The sequence below is a fragment of the Lipotes vexillifer genome, unplaced genomic scaffold, assembly GCF_000442215.2.
Source record: "Lipotes vexillifer unplaced genomic scaffold, Lipotes_vexillifer_v1.1 scaffold1332, whole genome shotgun sequence".
Classification (NCBI taxonomy): Eukaryota; Metazoa; Chordata; class Mammalia; order Artiodactyla; family Lipotidae; genus Lipotes; species Lipotes vexillifer.
The window spans coordinates 335,672-349,719 of NW_006785374.1; the positions used below are offsets into that span (position 1 = coordinate 335,672).

The 14,048-nt window shown below is 38.0% G+C and overlaps 1 protein-coding gene across 1 annotated transcript in view; it reads right to left on the reverse strand.

Moving 5' to 3' along the window:
• Positions 1–14,048, reverse strand: part of NEBL (nebulette) — a 346,434-nt gene that overhangs the window by 283,519 nt on the left and 48,867 nt on the right. The gene's annotated exons all lie outside the window — the stretch shown is intronic.

The following is a 14,048-nucleotide window of genomic DNA, read 5'->3' on the forward strand; positions in this document are numbered from 1 at the left end:
GAAAGAGTGAGAAAGACTATGAACCAGGAAATGAGGGCATTTCTAACATTAAAATTACCTTGAAGGCTGTGGAGCATTTCCAAGTGTCCAGCGCTGCTCGGCTTCTAGCGCACGAGCCACAAAGAGGCCAACCCGAGATCACTACTGGAAAGTTGCTGTCCTGAACATTTGCTAAACACTTAGAACTCAAGAAGAAGCTGCTTAACCCACCTCTAGGGTTGACAATAAGTGAACTGGAGAAAAACTTAAAAAGTTTCCCTCCATCCTTTCTATATCCCTTCAAACTTCCCAAGAACCTGGACCAAAAGAAAAAAAAAAAAGGAACAAAAAACCCCAAAACAGGGGATGAAAGTGCTCTAGACACCCAGTTGGTCAGAAACTTCCAGACTGCCCGGCCACCTCATTGTACTGCCTCTTTATTTTCTCTAATTAACCTCTGCCGCTGTGATTATTCCCTTTTAATTCTCCCGGCCAGCATTTATTAATCATGTGTAGGACGCATGGCGCTCAACCATTCTCCACCATCAGCCAAAGCCTTTCTGCACCGTGCTGTTGACTGTGATTCTTTCATCTTATTTGCCTTTTCTTTCTTTATTCCCCCTCCACCACAATGAAGAAGCTGAAAAATGAGAATCTCGCTCTCAAACTCCACTCTATTGTCAGTTCCTCGGGCTGCAGCAGTTGTGAGAGCTGGAAGAATCACTGTTGCTAAGCAACACTTTTGCACCCTGTGTAAAAGATAAAGAGCACCATGCGTGGCTCTGAGGGCCAGGCAGTCCAGTTCCCCACGAACTCTAGGGGGCCGACCTCAGGACAATCAACAGAGAAATGTCGACTCTATTAATACAGGGCTTGGGGAGGAAAGTTCTTAAATTTTCTTTCTTTTTCTTTAGATCATTTCTCATTTTCTCCAAAAGAAAGATGACCTAATGAGCAAAGAAATGGATGGCAAACCCATAATTTGAGTTTCCAGGATTGATCTGTGCCACAGATTCTCTCGTTGAACAGAGCTGCTTCATTATACACCCTTCCATGACTCGGTTTCTTCCCCTTGAAAAAGTGAAAATTAAAATCAGCTGCTTCACAAAATTGTAGGCAATTGATTTTTTTAAACAGTATTACAAAGTCCTCAGCAATGACTAAACTACCATCTGTTATTAAATGGTACTAACACATTTCCTGCCAGTCTTCCTCAGATGTCCCTTGTAGCAGTTTTTCTTATCGGAGATTCCATTCCCACCTATTGACCTCCCGTGAGAACATTTTGTGGCTTTTTAGCAGAAATAGTAACCATCAGAACGTAACTTCAGAGAAGGGAGAGTCACCTCAATCATTCACAGCCTGAAACAGAAATGGATGTGTCAGCGATGGGGTAAAGACTGGGCACAGCCATCAGGCTCCTCCTTCTTTGTCACTTCTGAACTGAAGCAAAAAGGGAAGAAGTGGGTGACATTACAATATCATGACCGTCTTGAACTCCAGTTATCTGTCAGTCTAAAACTCCTGTGATATTCAGATCCCTCCCTGTGGCTCAGACTGCTAGTCAGCCCCACAGTATCTATTCTCTGTTCTTCCAAGATCAGACTTCATGCCCAGCTCACTTGCAGCTAGGTGTGGCCCAGTAGCAGCCCTGGCCAAAACAATCTGCAGAGAGGTGCTGGGTGCAACTTTCTGGTCGTAGCTTCCATTTCCCATGGCCCCCACAGCTTCGTGTTGGAGGGAAAGTGGACATGGTGAGAGTCATCATGAAACATCGGGACAAGGGCAAGATGAAGGGAGAATGGAAAAACAAGAATGAGCCTGGGTCTCTGATGGCTTCACAGACTTAGGTGATGGAGAAATACACGTTCATCTTGTTTAAGCTGCTGTTATCTGGTTTCTCTGTCACCTGCAGATCCTACGTAACATGTTGGACCTGTTCCAACTCAGAGGCTTTCCTAGACCCAAGCAGTGCCAAGCATGCCAATAAAACAACTTTGTGCCCAAAGGAAACTCCCAAAAGTTTAATAAGTGGAAATTGTAATAAGATATACCACTTACCGAGTGCATCTTTCCACTATACCAAGAAAGTGAAGCGGTTCTCATCTATAATTCAGCTTAGGAAACATCATGCTTTCAACTAACCAGCATATATTTACTAAGCACCACTGTGTACAAAATACTGTCTAAAATAGATAAAAGCCACAAAGATGGACAGGACATGCCAGTCTTCCTGGAAGTAATATCCTTGGGGGAGTGTCATGAGATGTAGCATTTAAATAAGGCTTAAATGAATGATGTGTGACTATCCTGGACAAATCATTTACTTCTCAGTGATGATAAAGATCGCCTCTAAGGTCTCATCTGCTGTAAATGCCTAGGCTTCTACCACAACTGTTAACATGCTACCTCAGCATCTCACCAGTGGTATAAGTTAGGATTCTTTTTACGGCTTTAATGAGGTGTAATTGGTGCACAATGCAACGCACATATTTAAAATGTACAATGTAATGGGTTTTGTATGCCCTGAAACCACCACAATCAAGATAATGAACATTTCCATCATAACAATTTCCTCACATCCCTTTGTAATCCATCTCCTCTTGCTTCCCACTAACCCACACTCAGGGAACCATCAATATGCTTTCTGTTGCTATGGATCAGTTTTCATTTTCTAAAATTTTATTTTAAATGAATCACATACAGTATGTTCATGTTACTTGCCTGATTCCTTTCATTCAGTATAATTATTTTGAGATTCACCCATGTTGTTGAGTGCATCGATATTTTGTTCTTTTCATAGCTAAATAGTATCAAATTGTAGGAATACACCAAAATTTATCCATTCACCTGTTGATGGACATTTGGGTTGCTTTCACTTTGGGGCTATTAGAAATAAAGATATAGGTTATGAACATTTGTGCACAAGTCTTTATACACATATGTTGTACACATATGTTTTACTTCTCTTGGATAACTATCTTAGAGTGGAATGGCTTTGGGGTATGGTATCCAACTTTTTAGGAAACTACCGAATTGTTTTATAAAATATTTCACCATTTTATAATATATACCCACCAACAACATTTGAAAGTTCCAGTTTCTCCACATCCTTTTTAACTCTTGATATGGTCAATCTTTTTAATGTAAGCCATTTCAACAGGAGTGCAGTGGTATCTCATTGTGGTTTTATTTTAGATCTACCTAATGACTAAACATATTGAAAACAGATACTTCTCCAACTCTTCCATCCATGTTTAATTTAGGTTTTTGTCTTCTTTCTGTTAAATTCTAAGAGTTCTTTACATATTGTGGGTACAAGTCCCTTGTGTGATACATACTTTGCAAATATTTTCTCCCAGTCTCTATCTTCCTGTTTCATTTTCTTATTTAGTATCTTTTGGAGAAAAAAAGTTTTAATTTTCATGAAGTACAACTTATCTATTTTTTTTCTTCTATAGTTTGTGCTTTGGGTGTCATATTTTTAAAATATTTGCCTAATTCATGGTCACTAACATTTTTTTCTACATTTTCTTCTAGAAATTTAATTGTCTTAACTCTTACATTTAAGCTTACGATCCACTGCAAGTTAATTTTTGTATGTGATGTGAGGTAAGGGTTGAGGTCCACTTCCAGTTAGTTTTTGTATGTGGTGTAAGATAAGGGTTATAGTTCCTTTTTTTTTTTTTTTTTTATGTATATGGCTATAACAATTGTTCCAGCACCATTTGTTGTAAGAATTTTCCTTACCCAATTGAACTAACTTGCTGTCTTTATGGAAAATCATTGCTCTCCATTGCTCTATATATCTCCTACCTTTATGCTACTACCACACTGTCTTGACTACTGTAGCCTTCGAATAAGCCTTGAAATCAGGTAGTTATATGTTGCAATTTAGTTCTTCTTTTTCAAAATTATGCTCTTAAGTAAGTCGAATTCTACAAAATAAAGAGCCTGCCGGAATTTCAATTGGGATAATATTGAATAAATAGATCAGTTTGGGGAGAACTGACAAAATAATACTGAGTCTTCCAATCCATGAGCATGGCATATCTACCCATTTACTTAAACCTTAATGAATTTTTCTCAGCAACATTTTCTAGGTTTCAGTGTAGAGGTCTTATTTTTACACATCTTTGTCAAATTTATCCCAAAGTACTTCACGTTTTTCCCCATTTTTTCATATTTTTTGATGCTGTTGTAAATGGTATTATTTTTTGATTTCAAGCTCCAATTGCTCATTTCTGGTATAGAGAAATATAAATAATTTTTGTATATTGATCTTATATTCTTCAATCTTATTAAACTCCCTTATTAGCTCCAGTAGCTTTTTTCTTTTTCTTTTTTTTAGATTCCTTTGTATATCTACATAGTCATATCGTCTGTAAATAAAGGCAGTTGATCCGTCTTTTCCAATCTATGTGCTTTTAATTTCTTTCTCTTGCCTTACTGTATTGACAAGAACCTCCAGTACTATTTTGAATTGAAGTTGTGAAAAGAGATATCTTTGCCTTGCTCCTCGTCTCAGGGGAAAGCTTTCAGTCTTTCACCATTAAGTAAGGTGTTAGCTTTACATCTTTCATAAATGCTCTATATCAGGATGAAGTTCCCTTCTATTCCTAGTTTGCTGAGTTGTTATCAGGAAGGGATGTTGGAATGGTTAAATGCTTTTTCTACATCTGTTAAGATACACGTATGGTTTTCCTTTTTTATTCTGCTGGTATGAGTAACATTTATTGATTTTTTTTAAGTTTAAAAACAACCCAGCATTCCTGGGATAAACCCTATGTGGCCATAATATATTATCCTTTTCATATGTTGTTCAACTTGATTGGTTTGTTAAGAACTTTTATATCTGTGTTCATGAAAGACATTAGTCTGTAATTCTCATTTCTTATAATTTCTCTGTCTAGTTTTAGAACCAGGATAATGCTGGCCTCATGGCCTCTACTATTCTCTGAAAGAGTTTGTGTAGAATTGATTTTTTTTTCCTCAATTGTTTGGTAGAATTCATCAGTGAAAGCAACCAGGCCTGCAGCTTTCTTTGTGGGAATGTTTTTAAATAAAAATGTCTTTTTTTAATAGTAATGTAGTTATTCAATTTGCTTTTCTTCTTGAGCTTTTGTAGTATGTAAAGCTTTCAAGAAATTTTTCCATTTCATCTAAAAGTTGTCAAATTTATTGACATAGAGCTGTTCATAATATTCCCTTACTATCCTTTTAATATCTGTAGAATCTGTGGTTATGTCACATCTATCATTCCTGGTATTATTTATGCCTACTCTTTTTTTCTGAATCATTCTAGCTAGAGATTCATCAATTTTCTTTTCAAAAAGTTAGCTTTTGCTTTCATTGTTTTTCTCTATTATTTTTCTATTTTATATTTCATTTATTTCTACTCTTACATTTTATTTATTTTCTTCTGCTTACTTCAGCTTTAATTTGCTCTTTTTTTCTAGTTTCTTATGGTCTAAGCTTAGGTTATTGATTTTAGAACTTTCTACTTTCCTAATATATATATGCATTTAATGCTATAAATTTCCCTTTAAGCACTGCTTTATTTTTTACTCACAAATTGTAATACATTGTTTTAATTTTCATTCAATTAAAAATATTTTCTAATTTCACTTGTGATCTCTTCTTGACCAGTAGTTATTTTTAAGTATGTTATGTAGTTTCCAAGTATTTGGAGATTTTCCAGATGTCTTTCTGTTATTGATTTCTAATTTACTCCCACTATGGTCTGAAAACATCCTTTATATGACTTAAATCCTTTCAAATTGATTGAGATTTGTTGTATGGCCCAAAATATGGTCTATCTTGGTATGTGCACTTGAAATCAACGTACCTTTTGCTGTTGTTGAGTGTAATTTCTGGCCCTTTTTCTATAGATTGTTTTTCTCCTCATTATGGGTCATATTTTCCTGTTTCTTTGAATGCTGGTAATTTCTGATTGGTTGCCAGACAATGTGAATTTTACATTGTTGAAGCTGGAGTTTTTTATATTCCTTTAAATATTTTGGGGCTTTGTGCTGGATGCAATAAAGTTACTTGGAAACAACTTAATCCTTCCATGGCTTGCTTTTAAGCTTTGTTAAGTAAGACCAGAAGAGTCTAGACTAAGGGCTAATTTTGCCACACAACTGAAGCAATGGTCTTCTGAGAACTCCAATTGATACCATGCATGTTAGGAGGTCTTTCCACTCTGCGTGGTGGAAAATATAAACTGCTGAGCTCCAAGAATGATTCCACCTGATTCTTTCCATGTCTTTCCCTGGCCTGAAGCAGTTTTTTATTCACTGAAAACTCTGCAGATCTCTGGAGCTGGCTCTCTGTGTAGTTCTCTCCCATCCAGGACCTTACCCTGTGAATTCTAGTGGCTGTAGCCTCTTCAAACCCTGAAGTGCATCTTCCCAACTGAGGGTGATAGCTGGGCTCTGTTACGTACCTGAAAATATAATATACTCTCCAGGCAGGAAGTTACAGCAAACTTCTTTGTTTCCCTTCTCTGAAGGATTAGTGTTTCGTGCTACTTGTCTAATATCTGAAAACTGTTGTGTCATCTATTTTCCCTAGTTATTTTTAGTTTTTTAAGTCTTGAGAGTTATTCCAGTCCCTTTTACTCTATCGTCACTAAAAACATGTCTTATCTCTAAAAAGTCTCCACATCTTCTTAATCCATTCTCTCCAATATCACCTTTAGAGAGTCAGTTAAGTATAGTATTGTGGTTAAAAAATGGGCTGGAGTCAGACAACTTGGGTTCAAGTGGCAACTTTGCCACTACTCTCTGTGCGACCTTACACAAGTTATTTAACCTCTCTGAGTGTACCACGCTTATCTGTAAAATAAGAATATTAGAAGTATATACCTATCTTATTGAGATGTTGTGAGATTTAAGTGAGGAAACACAAATAAAGCATTTTACATTGCTACAAGTACACATTAATTACTCAATGACTGCTGTCATTTAAAATATTTATCATCATAATCACCTCATATGCCAAATGACAAAGAAACCAACCTAGTGTCACTCTGGCTAATTACCACTGAAACCCATACCCACCACAGGCTACACCTGAACTGTCTATACTAGCTGAAGAATCTTGTCAACAAGTTCAGTAACAGACAGGAACGTCTCCTCTAACTAATGGATTATATTTGTTCCCCCTAATTCTTTCCTTGTCATCATTCTTTCTATATAGTTTTCTTTCAGTCAGTGTCAAAATACCATTTTATAAATACCCTGGCCTGTCTCCCTCTGAAGAGGCAAAATATTCATTTTCCATATTCATTCCAAGTACTCCACATACAGTGACTCAGTTTTATATTTAGTGTAGCAATAAAATAAAAACCTAAATTGAAATTATCACAAGATAATAGCACAGCAAGCAAATCTGAGCTTTTCTCTATTTAATGTTCTATTAACTTACGTTAAAACTATTGTTTGCTCTTTTTCCAACTGCTGGGGAAAGATTTTTCCGTAAGTACAACTGGTTAAATGAGCATAAAAAGCAAGTGAAGTTTTGTTTCATTATTGAAAAAGCTAATATTTGTTATATGTAGACACTGTTCTAGACATGCCATAAGGCAGAACTATGCTAATCTCATCTACATGGAGGCAGCTTTATTCTTCTAAATTACGTATGTTTTGGAATAGGTCTTAATAAAGTCACTGACCCAGTTTGTCTTCCTATGAATGCATACTCTCTATAATGATAAAATACAGCACTGGGTGTTATAATTCAGCACAAGTTATAATACCCCAAACACAAAGACACTTGGAGACATTATTTTCACAGCTTACAAAGCACTTTCACATACATTATCTCATTAATTCTTACAATAATCCTGTGAGCTAAGGAGCCCCAACAAGAGAAAGCCAATATTGTGAAAACAAAAGAGACTAAGACGTCCAAACACAATGCTTTCTCTACAATAAAAATAGTTAATTCCAGACTATCTGAGTCAAGTTCACTCAACAGTTTTTGTTTGTGAATACTTATTCTCAGTGGACTGTATCATCTAACCTTGCTTTATTCAACAGTAATAAAATGCCATTTTCTCATAACATGAGTTAAATAGCTCAACATTTTTCTCCATTACCTCATCCCTAAACAAAAGTTCTTTTCTCCCCCGACTTTTTAGTTTGAAAAATTTCAAACCTCAGGAAGATTTCAAAAATAGTGCAATGAATATGCTTACTATCTAGATTCACCATTATCAACATTTTGCCATATGTGCTTCACTCATGCATGTAAATGTGTATATGTGTTTAAAGCAAATATGTATAATATATTTAATATAATGTATTATATTTGAATGATTGTATATTTATATTTGTTATTATACATAATAAAAATCATATATAATATATTTTTATCATGACAGTTAAGTAGTAAACACTTCAATATGAATCTCCTAAGAACAAAGACATTCTCTTACAAGAAATTACTGCACTCAGGAAATTTAACATTGATACAATTATTATCAAATATATAGTCCATTTTTAAATTTCCCCAAATGACCCAATAACTGTCCTTTATAGCTCTTTCCCCATTTTAATTTTGTTAATTGACCCAACAGAAGCCGTTATAGCATTTTACCCCTCAATACAAGATCCAGTCTAGGGTCAAAACACTGCATTAGATGTCATATCTCTTTAGCCTCCTTTAATCAAAAAATAGCTTCCCCTGCTTTTTTGGTCTGTAATGACTGGCATTTCTTAAGAAAACAAGCCCTCACTTTTGGACTTGTCTGATTGTTTCTTCATGATTAGATTCAGGTTAAACATTCGAGGCAAGAATGCTGCCTAAATGACAGGCAGGACTATCAAATGAGTGGATACATGACATCAATTTGTTCCTCTTTTGGTTATGTTAGAGCCCTTAAATTTGATCATGTGCTGAGTCTTTTCCCTCCTAAAGGTGCCTTCTTCCCTTTGTAATCAAGTAGTCCAAAGGGTGACACTTTGAGAATATTCTGCTCCCCAACAATCTTTCACTTGCTGACTTTATCATCCACTGATCATTCTTGCCTGAATCACTTATTAATTACCAAGTTTGTTAAAATAGGGATTTTCTCTTCCATCATTCCTTCTACATTTATTAACTGGCACTCTTCGAAAATACTTTGTGATCGCCAAAGCATCGAGGACCACCCATGTGAGAGGGTTAGAACAAGAATGAATGTGCTCGCTGGAGAGACCAAAGCACTCCAGAGGAAGGGCACACACCTGAGTGAAGTCTGGGGCTAGTGCTAGATACACACCGCTCTGCATCTGCTGCTATGGAGATACTTTCTCCGTGGTCAATCTGGTTCAAAGGAATTCTTCCACTGTGTAAGCTGTGGATGTTTACCATGTTCTTTGTTTCAAGATGATGATGGAATACTGGCAAAGGATCTAAAGGAACCACATCTTTTCAAGCTTCATACAATAACCTCTAGCTTCCTCCCTGAAGCAGGGGGAGAACCTCTGAAAGTATCAGACTAAGAAAATTGGACACGGCTGAGAAACCCAGGAGATCATTCCTAAAGTGTGCTTGGCTCTGAAACGTTTTTTTACAGTAGAGATCAAGCACCCCAAAGTCACATGCTTTCATCCCTTGTCTTGCATGGCTTCTGTTCAAAGAAGGAAAAGGTATTTCTTTCTACCCCCTTCTACCTTTCTTATGAAGAGATACCCTGAGCCTTTATAACTATATATCTTTATAAACTTGGTCAGGCTAATTGTCTGCAGACCACCTTAATGCCACAAAAATGCTAAACTCGGTGCTTCCAAGGTTCAGCACCTACCACCGAGTTCCATGTCAGCAAAGTCAAAAGAGTATTTTTCTTTAATTCAACATTTACAGTGTAATCCATGAACACTCTGCCAATGGTGTCACTCTTGGACGTCATTGGTAGGTGTTTAACCTTATACTTTCCCAGGTGCTATAGAGAAAGCCAAAACCAATGCATGTTTATTGCCAATATATTATATAACAGATATAAATTACCAAATAATTCTCTTATGAATCACTGTAAAAGGATAAAATCTCTTTTTGTGTGTGTGTGGTACGCGGGCCTCTCACTGTTGTGGCCTCTCCCGTTGCGGAGCACAGGCTCCAGACGCGCAGGCTCAGCGGCCATGGCTCAGCGGCCATGGCTCACGGGCCCAGCCGCTCCGCGGCATGTGGGATCTTCCCGGACCGGGGCACGAACCCGTGTACCCTACATCGGCAGGCAGACTCTCAACCACTGTGCCATCAGGGAAGCCCAAGGATAAAATCTTAATCTTAGAAGGGGTCACAGAGAGCTAGTCCAATCTCCTACCCAATGCCAGGCTCATGTCTTCAGTATCTGAAACAGCAATGCCATCTCTGTTTAAATACCACCAGCAAGAGACAGCCTAGGACACATGACAGTTCATGCCACTAATCATCAGCTACACGTAAGACGGCCCAGAAACCATGGAGCGAAGAATCAATGTGTTTTGCATGTAAGGCTCTCAGTACGCCAGAAAAACACAGTAGTAGAAAAATGCAAATTTAATAATAGACTTCCTTTCAATACTAAGATTTTCTAAAATATTTAAAGCAAAATTCTACTAATCAAAATTTGATATACCAATATTAAGCAAGTTAACAGGTAACATGTTTCAGGCCAAAGAATGTGAGGATTTCTCCCACTGTTTCTCTTGCCCTGAAACAGACCTTTCTCAGCACCATTAAGTCAAAGCTCCACCACCTATGTCTTCCATTAGAGTCCCAAGAACATTACTTTATTTCCTTCTGTCCACCACACTTTCCCTGCATATATGGGCTGACTTGATTAAAAATCTCTTCTTTTCTCTTGATCTACTCACAATCCAGAATAGAGTGGCAATGGCAACTGCTAAGCATAAGGAAATATGTACACACAGAAATAACCAATGACTTTGAGCCTGGGTGATTAGAACAGTGCTATTATAGAAAAAGGAACAGGAACTTAATCTGGTTAGGTTTAGAGATATGAGGTCTGAGATGATGGAAAAATTCTCAGTGTCCAGGTATGAAATCCAGAACATATCAAACTGAGTCATCGATAGAGATATCAGTTGAAAATATCACATAGATCAATTTCCTAAGGAAATGAGAAAAGAAGAAAAGAGCAGCAGTGAAGAGATCCACCTATACTCCCCTCCAGTATTTCTGCCCTGTATACTGTCTTCTGATTTTCTAATTTTTCCCCAATGAATATTCTTATTCATAATTTCTGTAATGTCAAGAATCAAGTCTCACATACGTTCTGTTACTGGAGTCATAGAAGATACTCAATAAAATCATTTTGGCCGGTTTTAATAACCACCCCAAGACATTTATGAAAAACTTAGTAGCAGTGGGACTTTACCGACACACATTTCCTGGACAATGAAGTCTACCTTCTAAGGGTGCTCTGAAGTGTCATTTATAATGCCTTTTTGAGGCCAACACCAAAGAATGTCTTTATATTAATGCATTCATTCAATGAAAACTACTAAAAATTCACCCTGTGCAAGGTACTGTGCTAAGATGCACCGCTTGGGAGACACAAAGCTCAATAAGACAAGGTCCTCACTCTTGTAGATCGTACAGTATTGTAACCATCTTGTGCAAGGTCAAAGATAAACCTGTGGGGCTGCCCTGGTGGTGCAGTGGTTGAGAGTCTGCCTGCCGACGCAGGGGACACGGGTTCGTGCCCTGGTCCGGGAAGATCCCACATGCCGCGGAGCGGCTGGGCCCGTGAGCCATGGCCACTGAGCCTGCGCGTCTGAAGCCTGTGCTCTGCAAAGGGAGAGGCCACAACAGTGAGAGGCCCGCGTACCACAAAAAAAAAAAAAAAAAAAGATAAACCTGTGTCTTGAGTCATTTTAGGGTGTTCCACTGTAGTTGCTAATACAAGCGCTTATAATTTGATAGTTTCCTTTTGACTTTGGGAAACAGTCTAAACTACTTAAACGAGTAGTAAAATGCTTGAGTATAATTGCTACTTACTTCATATCTATAGATAAAACTTCATATTTGTAAAGTTCACTATCATCAACTTCATTCATACACTGAAACTACTGGTAAAAAGTTCACTAAATCTCTTGCGTACACAAGCTCTCAGTCCAAGTTATCCTGGCCTTCCCAGTGGCCCATAAATCCTCACCACCTGCCTAAATTTCTCCCTCACCCCCAGTATACAAATTATCCCAATTCTTCTCTTCCACATGGCATCTCGAACTTACATACACGACAGTCTCCCTTCTATGAATTCTGATAATTTTATATATATCCAGCCTCCATCAACTGAACATTTAGGCTTAAGTTTCCTTGTGTTATTCAATAAATGTTTCATGTAAGTTTTTTTTCCTCTTTACTGGAATATACCAATAAACTCTTTGAGGGAGATCTCCACGCTTATGTATGTGCGTGTGTGTGTGTGTTCACTGGTACCATTTTATGCAATTTTTTACACAGAGAAGGTAGACAATATATGCAAATGACAAATGCCTCTTGGTATTTACAGAATTTCATAAAATGCCTTCTATATTTGGTCCTTTAACAAATGCTTTTAGATCATAATATTGCTTATTAGACCAACATATATTCATTCTACTCATAACCTAACTCTTCAGAGAAGGTTCTATTTCAGTGGAGGATGAAGATGGATTAGCACATTGATATAACTACTATCATTACTGTAGCACTGGTCTTTATAATTTAAGGCAACATCACTAACAATGATTAGAAAAAAGAACAATGAGTTATTAATAAAGGGATTAAAAAAAGTATAATACCAAAGCTATCGGACCTAATAATATCTTGCCCTTCATTTGCTGACTTGTAATAATCAGACCAGGGCCACAGAGAGGCAGTTTCTTCCTGAGAAGTCACAAGACCCTCATGGCACCTAAAAACAACCACTTGTGGCTCATTAGGATCACTCTTTAAGTCAAGCAGAACCACCGCCCAACTATATCAGGATCCAGAGTTTCAAACCGAACAGTGAAAGAGTAATAAAAACTGATCAGAAATAAATAGGCCAAAAGAAATTAAAAACAGCAGAGCCTGAATCAGTCTGCACTGAAGCCGCGCTGTGGAGGAGTAGCTGGGGGGAAGGCAGGGCAAAGAGGCCACAAAGAAGACTCGCCCCAAAAACATGCCTGAAAGAACCATCTTGTGTTGGTAAAGGGAGAGACGGAGTCGTTGGAAAAATCCTTGATGCCTCTAATTTCTGGAAGTAATGGAATCTCTGGGTCTCAAGAAGCTTACACATACACACACACGTCATACACATGCATTAGGTTGAAGCTATAATTCGCTCATCAATAAGGTGTCCCATCAGACTGAAATGAAACCAGGACTTCTTTTCACAACCTAAGACTCCTATTAAAAGGGTGTTTCATTAGTTTTAAACAGTCTTATAAACCACTGTTTTAAATTCTGAAGACACATTATGGCGGGAAGAAAGAACTCCAGGAGGGGGGTGACTGACGAACCAGGCTGTCCCAGGCTTCACTTGAAATCATCTAGTGTCACCCTTGCCCTTTTCCTATAAAATAAAGCCTCAAAGTAGGGAGAATGCACAGGTTAAAGAAGTAGAAACTGTCACTGTAAGAAAACTAAGGTGGTCCTGCTAAATGCAAGTGAATCTAGATGGAATATAAGTTTTGTTTCCTAGCCATCAAAAAGAGTTTGGGGGATTTGTGCCAAAATTAGAAATAAAAGCATGCTCTTTTCTCCCTGCACCCTGCAGAGTTGCTTTGAAGTCACATGTGCTCCACAGGGCACAGACAGAAACAAAAATCAGGTACTTCTTAAGTTTTATTATAGGCGGTTCAGTATGAGACAGTGTCCTTCCAGCATTTATTTTAAAAAGTCATTTTCAGGGCTTCCCTGGTGGCGCAGTGGTTGAGAGTCCGCCTGCCGATGCAGGGGATGCGGGTTCGTGCCCCGGTCCGGGAAGATCCCACATGCCGCGGAGCGGCTGGGCCCGTGAGCCGTGGCCGCTGAGCCTGCGCGTCCGGAGCCTGTGCTCCGCAACGGGAGAGGCCACAACAGTGAGAGGCCCGTGTACCGCAAAAAAA